The sequence below is a fragment of the Myotis lucifugus genome, unplaced genomic scaffold, assembly GCF_000147115.1.
Source record: "Myotis lucifugus unplaced genomic scaffold, Myoluc2.0 scaffold_227, whole genome shotgun sequence".
NCBI lineage: Eukaryota > Metazoa > Chordata > Mammalia > Chiroptera > Vespertilionidae > Myotis > Myotis lucifugus.
The window spans coordinates 725072-743643 of NW_005871275.1; the positions used below are offsets into that span (position 1 = coordinate 725072).

General features: G+C 37.5%; 1 protein-coding gene, 1 non-coding gene and 1 pseudogene across 5 annotated transcripts in view; 2 read left to right on the forward strand and 1 right to left on the reverse strand.

The window, feature by feature from the left end:
• The window catches only part of LNX2 (ligand of numb-protein X 2), a 56392-nt gene extending 50068 nt beyond the window's left edge, over nt 1–6324 (reverse strand). For 3 of the 4 annotated variants that reach the window (XM_023762016.1, XM_023762015.1, XM_023762013.1), the window contains exons 1-2: nt 6232–6324; nt 4737–4786 (exon numbers count right to left, since the gene is read on the reverse strand). The gene's annotated coding sequence lies outside the window, so the exon portion shown is untranslated. The remainder of the gene's footprint in view (nt 1–4736; nt 4787–6231) is intronic. The other variant, XM_023762014.1, reaches the window with a different exon arrangement.
• Nucleotides 4727–4789, forward strand: LOC111827838. The gene has a single exon (XR_002831565.1). It is a non-coding gene; the product is annotated as a U7 small nuclear RNA (small nuclear RNA).
• Nucleotides 6325–16260: 9936 nt separating the features above from the next.
• LOC102441143 lies at nt 16261–16893 on the forward strand (annotated as a pseudogene).
• The last annotated feature ends 1679 nt before the right edge of the window (nt 16894–18572 follow it).

The following is an 18572-nucleotide window of genomic DNA, read 5'->3' on the forward strand; positions in this document are numbered from 1 at the left end:
CAAGAGAAAGAAACTCACTCACCTACAAGGGAGTACCCATACGACTGTCAGCTGATTTCTCAACAGAAACTTTGCAGGCCAGAAGGGAGTGGCAAGAAATATTCAAAGTGATGAATACCAAGAACCTACAACCAAGATTACTTTATCTAGCAAAGCTATCATTCAGAAGTGAAGGTCAGATAAAGAGCTTCACAGATAAGGAAAAGCTAAAGGAGTTCATCACCACCAACCCAGTATTATATGAAATGCTGAAAGGTATCCTTTAAGAAGAGGAAGAAGAAGAAAAAGGTAAAGATACAAATTATGAACAACAAATACGCATCTATCAACAAGTGAATCTAAGAATCAAGTGAATAAATAATCTGATGTACAGAATGAACTGGTGATTATAATAGAATCAGGGACATACAAAGGGATTGGACTGACTATTCTTGGGGGGGGGAAAGGGGTGTGGGAGATGCGGGAAGAGACTGGACAAAAATCGTGCACCTATGGATGAGGACAGTGGGTGGGGAGTGAGGGCGGAGGGTGGGGTGGGAACTGGGAGGAGGGGAGTTATGGGGGGAAAAGAGAGGAACAAATGTAATAATCTGAACAATAAAGATTTAATTAAAAAAAAAAAAGAATTCATTCAGTTGTATCTAAATTTCTTTACATGATAGGAACTCACCAGCCTGTGGAATTCTACCTGTGAATAAGTCCCTAAGACTAAAGGGTCCTATTTTGCGCATGCATGGGGTGGATGAACAGAGAGAGATTCTGAGGGATGGACTGTGGTAGAGACAGGAAGCTAGTGGGATTGGCTAAGCCACTAGAGCAACGGTTCTCAACCTGTGGGTCGAGACCCCTTTGGTGGTCAAATGACCCTTTCACAGGGGTCGCCTAAGACCATCCTGCATATCAGATATTTACATTACGATTCATAACAGTAGCAACATTACAGTTATGAAGTAGCAATGAAAATAATTTTATGGTTGGGTCACAACATGAGGAACTGTATTTAAAGGGCCAGAAGGTTGAGAACCACTGCACTAGAGAGTTCTGAGTCAAGAAATGATGTGCATATGTCTTTGTGTTAGGGAAGACCACTCTGGCAGAAGGTTTAGCATAGGTAAGGGGAGTGTGGTATGGCAATAATGAAGGAAGGCAAAACAGGAAGTCACTGCAATGGTCAAGATGAATTGTAATGAGAACTTCAACTATGGTACTGAGTAGGAATAATCAAAGGAGGGATGAATTTGAGCAACATTTTAAGATGTAGAAATTTTTAAAAAAGAGATGCATGATGGTAAGAGAAGAAGTTAGCATACCAAAACAGGCACAAACATAGCAAAGAAAAAAGACTTTAAGTGAACTTTCCTCATATTTCCCATCAAAATGTACCTATAATAATAAAAAAAAAAAAACTGATGACATTAAAAAAATGCACCTGTATTCCCTATAATTCAAGATTCGTTTCTCCGTTATATACATAAGAATTTCCTGATATCTCCCAAATGCCAAAATTTAATACTCCATTTAACATTATACTCAGTCAAGAAATAAAATGTCTTTCAAGATTTACAAAAAATTGTCCATCATTAGGAGGAGTTGAAGTCTCATGTCCTAACCTTCCACTTTAAACAACTAGGGCACTGGACTAACTGGGCTAGATAATCCATAAAGTTTCTTCCAGCTGAAACATGTCAGCGAAGTGGGGTGGAGGGAACATGGAGGAGGGGAGTCTCACCATTATTTAAAATAAAAAGACAATGCCCAATATCATAAATACACAGGGTAGCCAGAAAAGACTGAGAGGTAGGCAACTAAAATGAGAGCAAGTGAACACAACAAGCACATGCGGTAAAGACAAAATATTAGGGTTTTTGTTGTTAGACAAAAGGGGATAAGGGATAAGAGTGGTGTCAAAAAGAGATAAACGCTAGTCTAAACTAACAGGGATTTACTCATGAGGGTAATTTTGATGTCTAAAGGGAATAAATTAGAGGAGATAATTATAATAGCTAGTATTTATTTACTAGAGGTCCAATGCATGAAATTCATGCAAGAGTAGGGCTTCCCTCCCCAGGCTGCCAGGACCCGGGCTTCCTCCAACCGCTGGCAGGCACCCGAGACCCAGGCTACCCTCCGGTTGTCGGCAGGCACCCGGGACCCCGGATTCCCTCGCAGCCCCGGCTTTGTCTGGAAGGTCATCCGGAAGGATGTCTGGTCTAATTAGCATATTACACTTTTATTATTATAGATTGAGTTTTTACTATGTGTCAAGCAAAATATTAACTGAGATGGGGAATTAACAGATTTGTAGACAGTCCTTGGGTTACGTCAGACTCGACATATGTGGTTACATTGCCATCTCCCATTTATTTATAAAAAAAAAAGTTCCATCATTTTGACATATTTATATATGTGCTTTATGTTTTTTATTATTTATTTACCTCAAGTAAAGGTCAGGAATTGTTATCTTTCTTTAAATTTTTTTTACTGTTTCACTTCCTTACTGCTGTGTATGTGCTCCATGTGAGCGACATAGGTGCTTATGTAGGTGGGTTCCAACTTACAGAGAAAATCGCGTTACGTCGCGCCGTATGAACGAACTCCGACGTAACCCGAGTACTATACTCCTCATGATAACCCTGAGTTTGATATTATCCCCATTTTTCAGATGAGGAAACTGAAAGAACATTAGGTAACTTGTTCAAGATCCCAAAGCTAGTAATTGATGGAACTATGATTCGAATCAGGCAATCTGATTCGAGAATTATACTTTAAAAAAATATATATGTATATACTTTTAAAAGTATATATACATGTAGTTTTAAAGACTTAAGTCGCTAAACCAGAAAAATCGTAGAAGAAAACAGAGACAGTTAAAATTTCAGACATTTCTCATAGCAATATTTTTGTAGATATATTTCCTTAGGCAAGGGAAGCAAAGGAAAAAATAAACAAATGGGACTGCATGAAACTAAAAAGCTTCTGCATAGCAAGAGAAACCATCAATAAAATAAAAAGGGAACATATTTGCCAATGATAGATCTAATAAGGGGTCAAGTTCCAAAATATATAAAGAATGTATACTACTCAATACCAAAAGACAAAAAACCCAATTAAAAAAAGGGCAAAGGACACTTCTACAAAGAGGACATACTGATGGCCAATGGTCATTTGAAAAAATGCTCAACATCAATGGTGATCAAAGAGATGAAAATTAAAACTACAATGAGATATCACCTCATGCTTGTCAGAATGGCTATCATCAATAAATCAACAAATAATAAGTGCTGGAGAGGATATGGAGAAAAGGGAACACTCGTGCACTGCTGGTGAGAATGCAGATTGGTGCAGCCACTGTGGAAAACAGTATGGAGTTTCCTCAGAAAATTAAAATATAACTGCCTTTTGACCCTGTGACTCCACTTCTGGGAATATATCCAAAGAACCAAAACAATAATTCAAAAGAATATATGCACACCTATGTTCATTGAAGATTTACAAAAGCCAAAATCTGGAAACAGCAAAAGTGTCCATCAGTAGATGAGAGGATAAAAAAACTGTGGCACATTTACATAATAGAATACTACTATTATTCTATTCTAAAAAAAAAAGGCAATCTTAACTTTTGCAATAGCATGGATGGACCTGGAAATTATTATGCTAAGTGAAATAAGCCAGTCAGAGAGAGACAAATACCATATAGAACCAGAGGCATGGGTACATGGAACAGACTGACAGCTGTCAGAAGGGAGAGGGGATTTGGGGACTGGATGAAAGAAGATGAAGAGATTAAGCAAACACATAAACACCAACAACAGTGTGGTGATAGCCAGAGGGAAAGGGGAGTGGGAGATAGGTGAAGGTGGGCAAAGAGGGGAAAATGGGGACAGAAAGAGACTTTGCTTGGACAGTGGGAGTACAATGCAGTGTGCAGATGATGTTTTATTGATTTGTACACTTGAAACCTGTATGTTTCTGTGAACCAATGTCACCCCAATAAATTTAATTTTTAAAAAAGGAAAAAAATATTAATTCACAAAGCACTATGGGCAACGTTAAGGATTTGGGTCTTTAGTCTATAAATGTAAAAAGTTATCAGAGGATTTTAAGAAGAATGGCAAGATGAGATCTATATTTCAAAACTTATTCTGAATATATCCTATATAATAAAGAGCTAATATGCTAATTAGACCGAACAGCAGAACAACTGTCTGGACAACTGTCTGGACAAAGCCGGGGCTGCGAGGGCCGGCCGAGGCTGCGAGGGGCTGAGAGGGCCAAGCCCCTTGCATGAATTTTGTGCATCGGGCCTTTATTTATAAAATGAGAATTAAGAGAAGTTTGAATGAATGGGGGAAGTCCAGTTAAAAGGCCATTGCAGTAGTCCAAGAAGAAAAGATAACTTGAACTAGGACAGTGGTAGTGTACAAAAAGAGAGTTGAGATTTCAAAGGTTAAATAGATGGATTGAATATTGTGTGGGAAGTGAGGGTGAGAAAGACTCCCCAGGCTATTGAGGCTTATAAAATAGTCAGTAGTGCTCCTCTCTAGGGATTGGTGCAAGAGGGAAAAAGAGTTGGAGTTTGGACATATTGAATGTGATATGCCTGTCAGAGACATTTATCTAAATTAGGATACCCAAATCTGGTGACGAGACGACAGGTCTGGACTTGGAATGTATGTCTGGGAGCTATTAGTATAAGAAGACAACTGAGGATATGAAAAGTAAGTATGAGTGCTTACAGCTCTTTTTGAATTTGTCCAGCAGGTCTTCCGGCTTTTACCGGAAGGCCCTAAAAAAAAAAAGAAAGAAAAGTAGGTCATCTAGGGAGATAGTATAGAGTGAGAGAAGGGATAAGGACCAGTAAACATCAATACTTATCCATTTCAGGTTCCGAATTGTATTTTTGTAAAAATAAACATTCAATGTGGATTTTTAAATACAGCAAGAGTAACATATAATACATTCATCTTGATCTTAAACTTACCAACCTAAATCTTTTGCCAAAGAAACAGGATCAGAATGATTATCAGGCAGATAAGGATCAAAGAGATTCCTAAATTATAATTACAAGATTGAGATAATATAAGAGATGCAAATGTAAAACTATTTTTGGGGGGGAATCTTCCTTCATAGCTTGATAAAACAAAATACATACTGATTGTTTCAAAAGTACCATAACATTTCCAAAATCAAACCCAAGATCATCTCCACCAAAATGTGGTCCTCCTGCAGTGAATGGCATCACTAGCACTCCCCATATAGGCACATAAGCCAGAAACTCAAGTAATTTTTGATACTACCCTCCTGCTCACCTTCCATATCTAATCTATTACGAAGTCCTACCAATTTTCCTCTGCACAATTTTGTTCTGACTTAACTCTTGAACTTTTTTTTTCTTACAACAGTCCTCATGACTTCACTTTTCCACTCCACAGATTTTCTATTGGTTCCTTGAAAGGGTCAAGCTATCTGTTTTGACTCAAGACCTTTGCAAATATTCCATCTGCATGGAATATTCTTTCCCACTACCCTCTCCTAGGTAACTTTTTCCTCATCTTTCAAATTCTGATTTCTTAAACATAACAAAACAAAAACCTTCCATGCTAGCACTCAAGACTAGGACAGGTCCCTTCTTATATGGTCTTATAACATCTATGTCTTTCCCTCGTAGTACTTACCACAACAATTATTTACTTACATGATTACTCAATATTTGTCTTCTCTACTAGATTGGAATCTCTGTAAGTGCCGGGCCTGTGCTCTGCTCAACATTATAGACTTAGCACCAAGCACACTGCCTAGCAAGTATGAAATGATAGATAATAGTTTTAAGTAAATCCTTAATTCTAAATTACTAATAAAGCACTCAGCATATCTAAAGGAGAGAAAGAATTTAGGCTGGTCTCTGACTCCAAGCCTTGAGTACATGAGCCCTATATCATAAAGACTGCCTCTCTAGGTTGAGACAGGAGGGTCTGGTTGACAGGAGAGAAAAAAAGGAGGGATCAAGGGTCTAGATCAGCACTGTCTAAAGGAAATATAATGTGCAGGATCTAGAAACCACATTAAGAAAAGAAAAAAAAACAGGTAATATTCATTTTAATAACATTTTATTTAATCAAATGTATCCAAAATTATTATCATATCACCATGTAGTCAATATTTTAAAATTATTAATGGGGTATCTCACATTGTAATTAAAATCTTTGAAATCAGTGTGTATTTTATACTTACAAAACATCTCAGTTGGGATGAGCCACATGTTAAATTCTCAAGAACCACAAAAGACCAGTGGCTACTGGACAGCACAAATATGGGCATTTATATCTATATGAGGAAAAAAAGTATATTTAATAGGAGTAAGATAGTCTTTTCCTTCGAAGAACTTACAATCTAACCATCAGATACAACTATTATACAAGCAAAGTATATGTGATAGGGACATACCAACCAGCCTGTAGAATCACTCAGGAAATAAAGAAGCCCTTAAGCAATGCTACTGATAGATACATACAGGTGAGCACCGTTGTGGAAGATCCTTTCTGCAAATGATAGAAAGCCTGACTAAAACTGGCTTAAGTAAAAAGCCAGATGGTTGTGACTGGACTTAGGATTCTTTCATCCAACTCTGCTTCCTCTGGATTGGGCTCATGTTCAGGCTGTACCTGGCAGCCAGTTTCCAGCAATTTTAGGGTCACAAAGTCATAGCCCTTAGTCAGCTTCCACATTATGCCAACAAGAGCCTCAGAATGACACCTTCCTATCTCTGATGGTCATGTACTCATCCTGAACCAATCACTGTAGCCAGGGACATGTGATACTTTAATGGGCTAGACCTGGGTTACTTGAGTCAATGCCCCCATAAGCACATAGACTAAAGTAGAGAAAAAGTGGATCCCAAAAGAAGGGAATTAGGAGCTGGAAGTAAGGTGAGTGGATGCCATGCACACATACTCAGAAAAGTCTACTACTTTAACTTCTTCTCATTCCCAAGCACCACTCTAAATGTTAATCATTAGCACATTGCTCATTTTTAGCAGCCTATTGATTCACTATCTTTAGGGAGGAATCGATAGATGTCCTTGGTCCTAAGTGTCCATTCAGGATCGATCATGCATGCGGACTATTTTCATCTAAGCATATTACCTTACTGCTTTACTTCCTCCTCAAACAAACTGAGTCTTAAAATTCATTTCCAGAGATTTAACTATTCTCTCCTAACTCTATTTATCCACTATTACTATATGCCAGACACCATGGCACTAATTGGTCTACAAGCATTACTTAACTTAATCTCGTCAACAAACCCTATGAAGTAGTTACCATCACCATTTTATACATAAGGAAAATGAGGGTCTGAGGGATTAAAACAAGTAGGCTGAAAGCGACTAAAATGGGAGTCAAACTCTGGTCCATCTAGTTTCAAAGTCCATGTTTGGTGGTCCTGAAACTGATAAAATCCTACCATTCCCTTCCTCTTCCCCATCAATAAAGAAACAAAAAGACATTATTATAAGCAATATGCAATACAATCACAGAGAAACCACATGATTTTTAACAATTTTTCTGAAAGCATTGCTATTCTGTCCTACTCTTTGTAAAAACAAAAACAAAAAAAGGAAAACTGTGATGATAGCCGCAAAGAAAGGCAACTGTACTAATGAGCTAGAATGAAATTTCTCTGCAATCGGACTCTTCAAATAAGGCTATGATCTAATATAATAAGAGCAATATGCAAATTAGCTGGGACTCTGTAATGTCACAACTGATCTACAAGCAGCGGAGAGCTACAGGAGGGCGGTGCAGCCAGCTACGACCAGCAGAGAGCTACCAGTGGCAGTGGGCGGGGTGGCCAGCTGAGGCAAGTGGCAGCAAGCTACCATGCGCAGGGCTACTAGTTTAGTATAATTAACAGTAAAGATAAATTCTCAGACAGCCAGAAGTTCACATATGAAATTAGGAAAAAGATCACTGCAGCAAAGAGAAACAAAATAGAGTTTGTAAGAATACATCATGCACAAACAATTCCATTATAAATTAATATTTTTCCAATAATTTATTTTATTTTTTCAAAGCTTAGCATTTTACAGCAAATGCTTGTATTTCACAAGCCTACCATTAACATTTTATATACTTGCTTTATCACAGATCTACCCATTTTTCTAGCCATTTTGTTTTTTTAGGCACTACAAAGTACATTTTTGCACAAGTCAGTATACTTCTCTTTAAATATTATAGCATGTATATCATTAACTAAAGTTCAATATTTGTTTACATTTTTCTTAAGTTTGTATTCACTGAGTTTTTGACAAATGCATATACCTATGTATCTCTATTAAGATATAGAACATAACCATCACTCCAGAAAGTTCCCTTACCTCCCCTCTAATCAATATTCTGATTTTTTTCCATCATAGATTACTTTTGTCAATTCTAGAATATCATATTCATGAAAACAACAAGTATGAGCTCTTTTGGTTAAGGCGTCTTTTACTTAGCATGTTTTGAGATTCATCCATGCTGTGATATATACAAGTAGTCTGTTTCTTTCCATTGCTCAGCAATATCCCATTGTATCCTGCTTCTTACTGATGGACAACTGGGCTGTTTTCAGCCTTTGAAAATTATGAATAAAAGCTTATATAAACATTCTTTCAATAAACATATGTTATCATTTCTCTTAAGTGAATATCTAAGAGTAGGAAGGTTGGGCCACAGGTTAGGTATATACTTAACTTTTTTTTTTTTAACTGCCAGACCTTTCCCAACGTGGTTGTACCATTTGATGTTTCCACCAAGAATATCTGAGTTCTGGTGGCTTTGTATCCTTGCCAATATTTAATGTTGCCAGCCTTTTAAATCTTAGTCATTATATGTAATCACTTAACATTTTAATTACTTGTGAGTTGCAACTATTTATAAGAAGATTATTATAGCTCAAGAATAACTGTGTTACATAAAATATAGGGCATTAAGGAAAACTACAATATTATAAATACACTAGTGGCCCAGTGCACGAAATTCGTGCATGGGGAAGGGGGGGGGGGTGTCCCTCTGCCCGGCCTGCACCCTCTCCAATCTGGGATCCCTCTCGCAATCTGGGACCGCTGGCTCCTAACCACTCACCTGCCTGCCTGTCTGATCGCCCCTAACTACTCTGCCTGCCAGCCTAATCGCCCCCAATTACCCCCCCCGCCCCCCTGCTGGCCTGATCACCGCTAACCACCTCTGCCTCGGCCCCACTACCATGACTTTGTCCAGAAGGACGTCCAGATGGTCTCCTAGTCTAATTAGCATATTACCCTTTTATTAGTATAGATTTTATGTATAACTTTTATATAAACTTTTTACTACTTTCTAGAAGTCATATGATTGAAACTATACTTTCATTTAGTGTCTTATAAAAAATTATGCTGGCAAATATTAGCACTGTTACATAGAAAACTAGTGCAAAGTACTAAATTTTCTTTCTGGTCATCTCTTACTACTTGATAATATCGACAATTTATGGCTCACTTAACAATATATAATTTAGGATCCATAATATGAACTGAAAGACATTTGTTAAGCAGAATACCGTTAAAGTCTACCTTTAAAATATAATTCCTATTTTCTATACTCAAAGAATATTATCACCTTTCCCAACATTAGCTAAAATTCCACCTTTCCATTTTGAAATTGTAGTTAAGGTCTTTCAATTAAGTTCTACAGAAAGAATAGCAAATGATGCCACCCCTTAAAATAAAAACCAAAAACACACCTTGGTACAATTACAACATCTGAATTAGCCTGTAAAAGCAAGATGACTGTCCTAGAAATGAGTAAGTCACTACTTGAATATATTGTGCCCATTTCTAATAGAGTATGCCTAATGTAATCAATGCATTACAGAACTCAGTAGGTGATTTCCCAATTAGTTAAACTGCCAGCTATCTGGTGATGACAAAGAAAAATTACTAACCACAGAGGCTTCCAGACGCCACCAGCAGTGCTTGAACAGGTGAATAGCTTCAAAGCCAGATCTCTCTTCTTATGCATTGTCCCTTACCTGTTCATATACCCTGAGTGGCCAGATTATTATGACCACCTGACATTTGTAGGCAAATTAGCTATAATTTCATGCTGAAGTTGCTAAAGCAGTGGTTCTCAACCTTCCTAATGCTGCGACCCTTTAATACAGTTCCTCATGTTGTGGTGACCCCCAATTTCATTGTTACAAATTGAACATAATTAAAGCATAGTGATTAATCACAAAAACAATATGTAATTATATATGTGTTTTCCGATGGTCTTAGGCGACCCCTGTGAAAGGGTCGTTCGACCCCCAAAGGGGTCGCGACCCACAGGTTGAGAACCGCTGTGCTAGAGGGCCAGACCATTATAAATAGGGAAGCAGGTTGTTTACCACGACAGTAGAAGTGATTTTTTTCTGAAGATATGGGTAAACAACGCGATTTAACAGCCTTTGAACGTGGGATATATTTAAATGTGAGTGGCCAGATTATTACCACCTGACGTTTATAGGCAAATTAGCTGTACACTGCATAGTATAGGATATGGAAGCCAAAGGCCTGTTCAAACACCTTTGCTGTTTGCAGTTACCAAGATAAAATGTCTCTAATTCACACAGGAACACAAGGATTGGACAGTCGAGGATTGGAAAAAAGTCCCATGTGGTCCGATGAATCACGTTTCCAGTTGCATCATGTAGATGGCAGAGTGAGAATTTGGCGGAAACAGCATGAAATCATGCACCCCACATGCATGAGTACAACCCTTTAAGCTGGTGGGGGCAGTGTTACGGTTTGGGGCATGTTTTCCTGGCATGATTTGGGCCCTTTAATTCATGTAGAACAACGTCTGAATAGCACAACATACCTAAGAATCGTTGCTGATCAAGTTCATCCTATCATGTTGATGGCGTATCCCAATGGAGATGGCTTCTTCCAACAAGACAATGCGCCATGCCATGGTGCTCATATTGTGCAGGAGTGGTTTCAAGAACTTGAGGGAGACTTTACCTTGCTTAGGTGGGCCCCACAATCACCAGATCTCAATCCAATTGAGCATTTGTGGGACAAAGTTAAGAGCCATCAGGCAGCTGGTTCCACAACCATCAAATCTCACAGAACTGGACAGTGCTATTAATCAGGCATGGTGTCAGATTCCTCGCATTACCTTTCAACATCTTGTGGAGTCAATGTCAAGAAGAATCGCCGTAGTATTGAAGGCAAAAGGTGGCCCAACGAAGTACTGATGGGTGGTCAGAATAATCTGGCCACTCATAATAATATATATTCCATGTTCAAAGGCTGTTAAATTGCATTGTTTACCCATATCTTCAGAGAAAAATCACTTCTGTCGTGGTAAACAACCTGCTTCCCTATTTATAATGGTCTGGCCCTCTAGCAACTTCAGTGTGAAATTATAGCTAATTTGCCTACAAACGTCAGGTGGTCATAATAACCTGGACACTCAGTGTATACCAAGAGGCAGCCAGTGCCTAAATAGCTATTTTAAGTTGTCCTTGTACACAAATACCAGGACTGGGACATAAATTTCTAAGAAATGTTGCCTGTTTATTAGCCTAATATCACTACACTATATAGTAATAAACTTTAACTCTAACTCAGTAAAAGAAAATGACTGCAACTAATGTACCCCTGCCCCCCATACACACATCAAAAAAGCAGGTGCCTGCCCTAGTCGGTTTGGCTTAGTGGATAGAGTGTCAGCCCATAGATTGAAGGGTTGCAGGTTCGATTCTGGGCACTGGTCTGGAGCATGGAGGCCACCAGTCTATGTGTCTCTCACATGGATGTTTCTCTCTCTGGCTCCCATCCCCGTAACACTCTCTCTAAAAATCAATGAAAAAAACCCCCAAAAACCCTTGGGTGAGGATTAATAATAACAAAAAGCAGAGGCCTCACAGAGATTTTTTTTTTAATTAAATCTTTATTGTTCACCTCACAGAGATTTTAACACATACTCATCTTATTAGTACCATTCTTCAAAGCAGAACTTGTTTTTCTTATGTTTTCTGAAATATTTTTCTTGCTAAAAAAAAAATATGAATTTACAAAAAAACCCATAGTTAACACCTATTTTCCACATGCTGTGCTATGATGCCCCCTGATGGAGAGCAAACACGGCCAGTGGAGCCTCACAACTTGGCGGAGTCAATGGCACACACTGCACACATGCTCTCTAGACCCACACTAAACTGAATGTGTTCTGCAAAATGAATTGTTTTTCTCAACTTTGGTAGTTCTTTCTGCCCTTTATTTCGTGATCTAGGCAAAAGTTTGATCCGTATGACTACAAACGATATGCATGCAATAGTGCTGAAAACAAAGATGTAGCTCCCAAACTTTAAATGAAAGCTTTGCATGCTGAAGTACCTTCAAGGAGACAGTATAAAAAGTAAGAAACAGGACGCCCTAGCCAATGTGGGTCAATGGTTAGAATTCTGGCCCTAGCTCTGAAGGGTCGTGGGTTTGATTCCAGCTCAAGGGCTCACACCTGGGTGGCAGGTTCAATCCTTGGCCTCGGTTGGGGTGCATGCGGGTCTCTCCCCCCACCCCCATTTCCACTCTCTAAAAATAAATGGAAAAATATTCTCAGATGAGGATTAACAAAAAAATTAATAAAATTAGAGGGTGAAGAAGGATTACAGGAAGTCCTTAAAAAAGCATCATCAATTTCACTGTAGATTAGGATGTTGTTAAACAATTATGAATGGGGATAGGAACTATGGATGTGAGCTATAGTTTATGTAGTAAAAGCTATTACACATTATTTTTTATTACTCTTGCTTGTCTATCTTCTAGGTTTTCAATGAATATCTATTATAAAGTGTTCTACAATTTAACCATTTTCATAACAAAAAGTGAAAATCCTATTATTCCACAGATAAATATTTTAAGAAAGAAAGAAGGAAAATCTAAGGCCCCTAGGGTCAAAGTAAAAAATACTCCAGCTAAGATGATGTTACAGGTGTTTTTTTTTTATAGCAATCCATTTTCTTATGCTTGCTCCTAAATTGCTATTTTTATCAGATTTTAATGGAGGGAGAGACACTACTTTGTCAGAAAACACCATAAAAATAAATATAGTCCTAGCTAGTTTGGCTTAGTGGATAGAGTGTTGGCCTTCGCAATGAAGGGTCCCAGATTCATTTTGGGTCAAGGGCACATGCCTGGGTTGCGGGCTTGATCCCTGGTGGGGGTGCGTGCAGGAGGCAGCTGATCAATGATTCTCTTTCATCATTGATGTTTCTATCTCTCTTCCCCTCCCTTCCTCTCTGAAATCAATAAAAAAATTAAATAAATAAATACAAAAACCATGCAGGTAATCATCTCACTAAACAAGTATCACTATAAAAAGGGTTAAATCAAATCAAATCAAAGTTCTTGCTGACAGCTCATTACAAAAGTCAAGGTACATATACATTTTTAGGTGTCATCTCTGTAACAAAGAAGCAATCACTCTTTTTAAAAACATTTTTTAATATTTATTTTTTCATTTCTAGTTTACCTTTATTATCCTATATAATAAAAGGCTAATATGCAAATCGACTGGATGGTGGAACCACTGGTCGCTATGACGTGCACTAACCACTAGGGGGCAGACGCTCAATGCAGGAGCTGCCCCCTGGTGGTCAGTGCACTCCCATAGGGTTAGCACTGCTCAGCCAGAAGCCTGAGCTGGCTGATGGCTGGTGAGCACAGTGGCAGTGGCAGGAGCCTCTCCCACCTCCGCGCAGACTAAGGATGTCCGACTGCCGGCTTAGGCCCGCTCCTGGGGAGCGGGACTAAGCTGTCAGTCGGACATCCCCCAAAGAGCTCCCAAACTGAGGGACCCCCCCCCCCGAGTGCACGAATTTTGTGCACCGGGCCTCTAGTTATTTTATATTAGTTTCAGGTGTACAGAAAGTTGTTAGACATTTACATAATTTATAAAGTGATCCCCCTCATAAATCTAGTACCCATCTGGCATGATACATAGTTATTACAATATTATTGCCTATATTCCCTAGGCTCTACTTTAAATCTCTTGACTATTTTGTAACTACCAATTGTACTTCTTACTCCCTTCTCATTTTTCACCCAGCCCCTCCCCCATCCCATATTGCGACCATCAGTTTGTTCTCCATCTATCAGTCAGTTTGTCCATTTATATTGTTTAGATTCCACATAAAAATAAAATCATATGAGATTTGTCTTTCTCTGTCTGACTTATTTTACTTAGTATAATACCTTCTAGGTCCATCCATGTTACTGCAAATGGTAAGATTTCATTCTTTTTTATGGCCGAGTAATATTCCATTGTATATATGTACCACTTCATCTTTATCCAATCATCTATTGATGAGAACTTAGGTTGCTTCCATATCTTGGCTATTGTAAATGAACACAAGAGATGCATATATCTTTTCTAATTAGTGTTTTAGATTTCTTCTTTAGACAGACACCCAAGTAGTTCTATTTTTAATTTTTTGAGGTGCCTCCATAAAGTTTTCCATAGTGGCTGCACAAATTTGCAATCCCAACAACAATATATAAGGGTTCCCCTTTCCTACATTCTTGCTAATACTTGTTGTTATGTTGATTTATTCATGTTAGTCATTCTGACAGGTGTGAGATAATATCTGAATGTGGTATTAATTTACATTTCTCTGATGATTAGTGATGTTCAACATCTTTCCATATGTCCATTGCCTATCTGTATGTTCTCTTTGAAGAATATCTATTCAAGTCCTCTGGCATGTTTTTTGTTGTTGTTGATTTGTATGTCTTTATGAAATTTGAATATTAACCCATTAGCAGATGTATCATTGGCCAATATCTCCTCCCAATCAATTGGATGTCTTTTCACTTTGTTGATGGTTTCTTTTGCTGTGCAAAAACATTTCAGCTTGATGTAGTCTCATTTGGTTATTTTTTTGTTTGTTTCTCTTGCCCAAGAAACTATATGAACAAAAATATTACTAAGAGTAATGTCAGAGAGTTTACTGCCTGTGTTTTCTTCTAGGAGTTTTATGGTTTCAAGTCTTACATTTGATTCTTTAATCCATTTTGAGTTTACTCTCGTATATGGTATAAGAAGGTGGTCTAGTTTCATTTCTTTGCATGTATCTGTCCAGTTATCCCAACACCATTTATTGAATAGATGTCTTTACCCCACTGTACAGGGTTGACAAAAGTAGGGTTACAGTTGTTTATATGGATAAAGACATGCATGTTATTATTACAATAGCTTTATTACTAAAAATAATGTCACAATGGCACAGTGTACTTAGGTACAATCTCCTAAGTGCTCAAATTGCCTATCTTCATTATTGACACATTCTTGTAGCATACTTGCTATACTCAAGCACACTTTAGCAGAGACCTACTTTTGCCCCCCTCTTCCTGTATGTTCTGGCCTCCTTTGTCATAGATTAATTGACCATACAGGTATGGGTTTATTTCTGGGCTCTCTATTCTGTTCCGTTGATCTACGTATGTGTCTGTTTGCATACCATTTTAAATACTTTAGCCTTATAGTACAATTTGGTACAAGGTAGCATGATACCTCCAACTTTGTTCTTCTTTCTAAAGATTGCTTTGGCTATTCAGTCTTTTGTGGTTCCATATAAATTTTAGAATTATTTGTTTTAGTTCTATGAAAAATGCCATTGTATTATATATGACTGTTTTCTTAATTTCTCTGATAGTTCATTATAGGTGCATAAAAATGTGACCAATTTCTATATATTAGTTTTGTATTCTGCTAGTTTACGGAATTCATTTATCAGTTCTAGTTGCTTTTGAGAGGAATCTTTAGACTTCTCTCTATATAGTATCAAGTCATCGGCAAATTATGACAGTTTAACTTCTTCCTTACCAATATGGATGTCCTTATATACTTTTCTTGTCTAATGGCTGTGGCTAAGACTTCTAGTATTATGTTAAATAAAAGTGGCATAAGTAAGCATCCTTGTTTTTAATCTTAAGGAAAATGCTTTTAGCTTTTCCCTACTGAGTATGAAGTTAGCTCTGAGTTTGTCATAAAAGGCCTTTATTATGTTGAGGTATCTTCCCTCTGTTACATTTTGTGAGAGTTTTTATCATAAATGGACACTGGATACTGTCAAATGCTTTTTCTGCATCTACTGATATGATCATATGATTTTCATCATTTGTTTATGTAGTGTATCACCTTAATTAATTTGTGGATATTAAACCAACTTTGCATCCCAGGAATAAATTTCCCTAGATTACAGTGTAGGATCCTCTTAATGTATTTCTGGGTTTGGTTTGTTAATATTTTGTGGAGAATATTTGCATCCGTGTTCATCAGAGAGATTGGCCTATAATTTTCTTTTTTTGTAATGTCTTTGTCAGGTTTTAGAATCAGGGTACTCCTTCACAGGAGCCTAACATGCTGCTGCCGCCATGTCTCTCGTGATTCCTGAGAAGTTCCAGCACATTTTGTGAGTATTCAACACCAATATTGATGGCCAAAGGAAAACGGACTTTATCATCACTGAAATTAAGGATATGGGGCAAAGATATGCTCATGTGGTGTTGAGGAAAGCAGACATCAATCTCACCAACAGGGCAGGAAAGCTCAGAGAGGATGAGAAGGAATGTGTGATCACCATTATCCACAGAATCCACACCAGTACCAGATTCTAGACTGGTTCTTGGACAGAAGGATGTGAAGGACAGATAATAAAGCCAAGTCTTTGCCAATGGTCTGGACAACAAACTTCATGAAGACCTGGAGCAGCTGAAGAAAATTCAGGCCCACATAAGGCTGCACCACTTCTGTGGTCTTCATGTTCAAAGCCAGCACACCAAGGCCATGGGATGCTGGGGTTGCACTGTGGGTGTGTCCAAGAAGAAATAAATCTATAGGCCTTGTATGTTAATAGTTTATACACCTAAAAATATGACCTTAGGAGCCATCCCTCCTCTTGCATTTTTTTGAAACAGTTTAAGGACAGATATTAATTCTTCTTTGAATGTTTGGTAAAATTCACCTGTGAAGCCATCTGGTTCAGAACTTTTGTTTACTGGGAATTTTTTATTTCGTCAATTACCAGTCTATTCAGATTTTCTGTTTCTTCTTGATTCAGTTTGGAAGAGTGTACGTTTCCAGAATTTATCCATTTCTTCCAGATTGTCCAATTTGTTGGCCTATAACTATTCAAAGTATTTCTTATAACCCTTTGTATTTGTTTCAGTATTCACTTCTCCTCTTTCGTTTCTGACATTATTTGTGTGTTCTCTCTCTCTCTTTTTTCTTGATGAGTTTGGTTAAAGGTTTATTAATTTTATCTTTTCAAAGAACCAGCTCTCAGTTTCATTGATCTTTTGTAATTTTTAGACTCTATTTCATTTATTCACACTCTGATATTTCCTTCTACTAATTTTGGCCTTTGTTTCTAGTTCCTTTAAGTGTAAAGTTAGGTTGTTTGAGATTTTTCTTGTTTCTTAAGGTAGGATTGTAATGCTATTAATTTCGCTCTTATAATTGCTTTCATTGTTCCTCATAGATTTTGGGTTGTGTTTTATTTTTGTCTCTTTGGATTTCTTCCTTGACCTCATCGATTTCTTCCTTGATCTCACTGTTAACCCATTCATTATTTAGTAGCATGTTACTTAGCCTCCAAGTATTTGTGTGTTTTCATTTTCTTCTTGTAACTGATTTCTAATTGTGGTTGAAGAAGATGCTTGATATAATTTCAACCTTCTTAAATTTATAGAGATAGTTTTGTAGTCTATACTAGAAAATGTTCCATGTGCACTTGAAAAGAATGTATATTCTAATGCTTTGGTGTAAAGTGCTATTAAAATATCAATTAAATACATATTGTCTAATATATCACTTAAGGCTGCCGTTTCCTTGTTGCTTATCTGCCTGGATGTTCTATCCTTTGATGTCAACAGGGTGTTAAAGTCCCCTGCAATTATTGTATTACTGTTGACATATCCCTTTAAGTCTGTCAATATTTACTTTATGAATTTAGGTACGCCTAGGTTGGGTAAATGTTTATGTTTATAAGGGATTTATCCCTATATTATCATGTAGCTTCATTCTCTGTCTCTTGTTACAGCCTTTGTTTTAAAGCCTATTTTGTGTAAGTATTGCTACCCTAGCTTTTTTGTTGTTTGTTTCTATTTGCATGAAATATCTTTTCCCATTCCTTAACTTTCAGTCTGTGTGTGTCTTTCAATCTGAAATAGGTCTCTTGTAGACAGCATATGTATAGGTCTTGTTTTCTTATCCAGTCAATTATCCTATGTCTTTTGATGGGAACATCTAATCCATTCACATTTAAGGTGATTACTAACAGGTATGTAGTTGTCAGTTCCTTATTTATATATTTTCTTCTTTTTTAAAAAAAAAATGTTTTTATTGATTTCAGAGAGAGGAAGGGAGAGGAAGAGAGAGATAGAAACACTGATGATGAGAGAGAATCATCAAACAGCTGCCTCCTGCACGGCGTCTACTGGGGTTCAAACCCACAACCCAGGCACATAACCTGACCTGGAATTGAACCAGTAATCTCCTAGATCATAGGT